The following is a 4,447-nucleotide window of genomic DNA, read 5'->3' as shown; positions in this document are numbered from 1 at the left end:
GAGGAGAATGTTCTGACCTCCTTGGAAAAGCTTAAAAGGAGCTGCAACCTCAGCAGCTCCACCAGAGGCGGAAATGGAGTGGGGCTGCCTCAGACTCCCAGGGACCTTCCCACAAAAGTGAGGTCTTTGTGGTGAGTGCGTCCTGAGGGCAGCCCCTGGAAGCTGCTCGTCAGCCTGGCAAGTGTCTTTTCCTAGAGGGGACACGATCCTGAGAAGTGGGGGGCAGACTCTCCAGCCCTTGGCAAATGCCCTCGTTGCTAGGCTCCTGGCATAGGATCTTGGGAGAGAGCTTCCTCGGGGCCAGTTAGTAATAAAGATCTTCATGGAAATGTGGACACACATGCTACAGAGCCTGATGGCCTCAGGTTGGGCCATCCGAGCTGCCTGCCAAGTTCCCACAAGAAGTTACCTTTTCTCAGCAATGGGGCCTCTTTGAGGCTGGTCTCGCAAGGACCCCAGCCCCTTTCCCACAGAGTTCTCCCCTCTGAATCTCAACCTGCCTCTTCTCCCAGTCCCAGTTTAGTTCCCAAAGAGAGCTCACAGTGAAGCTCACGAGCACGTCCGCCCACCAGCCAGGCTATCCTTCCCTGCCCCGGAGCACTGAGCGTCCGGTTATCGGCACTCTGCATTTGTCCTTCAGCTAAAGTGTAATGGTTTACAGAGGCAGGGTCTTGGATCAGGTTTGACAAGGAAACTCTGGCAGTGTTAGGCAGATGTCCTGCGCATCACAGAGAGACCTCCAGAGTCATACACATTAGGTTCAAAGTGTGTGTGTGTGGGAACAGGAGGCGTAGTGATTTCACACATGCTCACACGCCAAACTTGGATCACCTGGGGATTGCAGAGAGGAGGCAAGGCACCAAGAGAAAAAATGAAAGGGGGTGAGGAGGGGCCCAGGCCCTTGTTCCCTGCAAATGAAGATCTGTCTTGATTTCAGGCAGCATCCAGGGCTTCGGACCTCAGAGGGAGGAGGGAAGCTAGGGACAGACATCTAAGTGAGAGTAAGAGAGACAGGAAGTGGGAGGCAGCGGTGCAGGCTGAGGCATGGGCCTGGAGTGGTCCTGACCAGGCCTCCTCCACCACCTGGCTCAGTGTGGCTCAGAAATTCTTGCTGCATCCTCACTCTGGGCTAAGGCCCAGAGAGCTGCCAGCTTCCTAATTACAGGCATTTCTCACTGGTGTCACAGAGGCTGCAGTGGGCCGAGCATTGGCCCTGCGCTGTGTCAGGCAGGAACGCTTGTGGCTCTGTGAAATTGTTCTCTCTTACCCCATCTTCTCTTCCGGCTGCTTCTGCTTGCACCCAGCTCCTCCGTCATCCCCGCCTCACGCTCACCCCCCTCCAGCTGCTCTCTTGCACACTCTCCTCACTAAGTCTGATTGGCTTCATGCACTCCTCTCCCCTGTGCACAGCAGTCCACATCCGGAGCTTCCCCATTCAGTCTGTCTCTGTTTATCTCTCACAGACACTTGGTTTTGGTCTGGAAGCTCTGAATACTGCTGATGAGAAAGGAGGCCATTGGAATACTTCTCAGTACTCACCAGGTCCAACACTTTGTTGATTTTCCTTCATAAGACTCACCCCTAGGGCTAGAGAGATAGCTCAGCAGTTAAGAACTTTTTTTTTTCATTCCAGAGGATCTGAGTTCAGTTCTCAGCACTCACATTGGGCAGCTCACAATCACCAGTAACTTCCGTCCTACGTGTTCTGAGCTGATCTGTGCTTCATGGACACCCCTCCACTACACACACTGCATACAAACACCCCTGCACCCACACAAATAAAAATAAATCTTAAAAAATCCCTAGTCTCTTCATTCCCAAGGAAGCCAAGACTGAGAGACTAGCTTCCATTCATTCATGAATTCATCCACTCTCTTAAGAATACTTGCTGAATGCTCATGTCAGGTGATGAGGATGAAACGACAAGCAAGGAAACAAACCAGGAGTGTGTGCTAGTTTAGGTCTTGTGGAGGAAAGGCAAGCACTAGTAACAAACGGTCATTATAGCACAAGCAATTATTACAGTTGTGAGAAGTGTGAAGAAAAATAACTATCTAATCTTATGGAAGGTTTGGCTTATGGGAAGAGTGAGGGGTGGAGCCAGAGGGGTGGGGCCCGAGAAAGCCTTGCTATGAACACCCCAGGCTTCTCTTCCTTCCTTTCCAGGTTTCAGCACAGTGATGGATGAGGGATAGGCTGGCAGTTTATTTCCCTTGGAAGCCACCTTGCAGGGTTCCATGATTCCTGGAATCATGGAAAGAGCACCGCACGTGTCCTGAGTAGATGGATGAGCAAATATTCTTGACTGAAGAACCATGTGTTCTTCCTGATATGCATGACTAGAAGGGGATGGAGCAGGAAAGAGATGGGGGATTAACATCTGAATAAAGGAAGTAGAAAGGATCAATTTTACTGTATATTCTCTGAGGGACACAGAACACTGACTATGGATATTTGCTGCCCCCTGATGGACAATGGAAAACAGTTTGGTCTTTATTCTTTAAGGAAAAAAATGGATTTAGGCATTTAGAACACTTGCAGGGTACAGGGTTACAGATGGATATTAAATTCTCTCCCCTTTATCTACTGTAGCTATAACTAGGTCTTCCCCATACAAGTTAGTATTTAAGAGTGGAATTTTGATTATAAAGGTGGCAGTGGATGAGGAGGAAAGGATGTGAAATTCTAAACCACCTTTGTTTAAAAGATCCTGCTTACTTCTTTTGCCCATTTTACTTTTTATGTAGGATAAAATTGACTTAGTGCTAGTCTTGACAATCTATTTTGTATTTCAATGCCATTTCTCCAGATTTATCTATTTAAAATATAACTGCAGTATGGGTTCTTTTTCCAAAAGCACATATTATTTATTTGAAGCCAGCTAGGACTTAATAAATTTCATGTTGAGTGCACCTCCCATCACTACCAATAAGCCATCCATCCATCCATCCATCATCTATCCATCCATCCATCATCCACCCATCCATCCATCCATCCATCAGCCATCCATCCATCCATTCATTCATCCATCATCCACCCATCATCTATCCATCCATAACCCATCCATCCATCCATCCATCCATCATCCACCCATCATCTATCCATCCATAACCCATCCATCCATCCATCCATCATCCACCCATCATCTATCCATCCATCATCCATCCATCCATCATCCACCCATGCATCAATCCATCATCCATCCATTATCTATCCATCCATCATCCATTAATCCATCCATCCATCCATCCTCCATCCATCCATGCATCCAACCTTCATCCATGCATCCATCCATCATCCATCCATCCATCCATCCATCATCCATCATCCATTCATCCGTCCATACACCATCCATCCATCCACCATCCATCCATCATCCACCCATCATCTATCAATCCATCATCCATCCATCCATCATCCATCCATCCATTATCCACCCATCATCTATCCATCCATCATCCACCCATCCATCAATTCATCATCCACCCACCCATTAATTCATCATCCATCCATCCATCATCCATCCATCATCCATCCATCCATCATCCATCCATCATCTAACCATCCATCCATCCATCATTCATCCATCCATCCATCCATCCATCCATCCATCCCAATATATTGAAAGTGGATGGCTCTCAGGAATTTTCATTGTGCCTTTAATGTTTTGTGGTGTTTTCTACCTATTAAGAGGCCATAACTTAAAAGTAACTTTAAAAGTTCCTCAGGTACTTTTTGCAGCTAGGTATTCTTAAACCATATCAGTTTTCCTTGCAGGACAGAAAATGATCGCACTGAATGTCAAATACTGTGGTTAGTCCTGAACCTGTCTGATAAACAAACATGAATGAAGGTCTTTTGCTTTTCTGCCATGGTCTGTGCATATAGCTCAGTATTATGTTTGGCTTGGGTGTGCTCTGATGCGATCTTGCAGAAATTTTATAAGATTTTAAAAATAACGTGTCTCTCATTCCACATTCCATTTTATATGAATGTGTCTTCTTTTTTAGACTACCAATTTTATCCTCAATGTGTGATATTTAGTAGGAGCTCAATAAATACCTTTATTTTTATTTTTTATTTTATTTTTTCCCTAGACAGGGTTTCTTTGTGTAGCCTTGGCTGTCCTGGACTCGCTTTGTAGACCAGGCTGGCCTTGAACTCACAGAGATACTACTGCTTCTGCCTCCCGGAAGGCTGGGATTATAGGCGTGTGCCACCACGCCCAGCTTCAACAAATAATTATAGAAAATATAATTTTGTAGTATTTGTTCTAAGCGAATTTTAGTAGATACAATTTATGTCTGAGGCCAGGTGATATTTGTCTCATGTTTTTTGAGGAGATGAAAATTGTTCAAATAACATATGCTTGTGTCTATGATGGTTTGGATGAGGTTTTTCTGCGCGTAATTTGGCAGTCTGTGGAGACCCTTTATAAAAAAAACTT

Source organism: Meriones unguiculatus, chromosome 21 (genome assembly GCF_030254825.1).
Source record: "Meriones unguiculatus strain TT.TT164.6M chromosome 21, Bangor_MerUng_6.1, whole genome shotgun sequence".
Lineage (NCBI taxonomy): Eukaryota > Metazoa > Chordata > Mammalia > Rodentia > Muridae > Meriones > Meriones unguiculatus.
The sequence above is the reverse complement of the archived record's forward strand: the minus strand, read 5'-3'. Positions refer to the sequence as shown.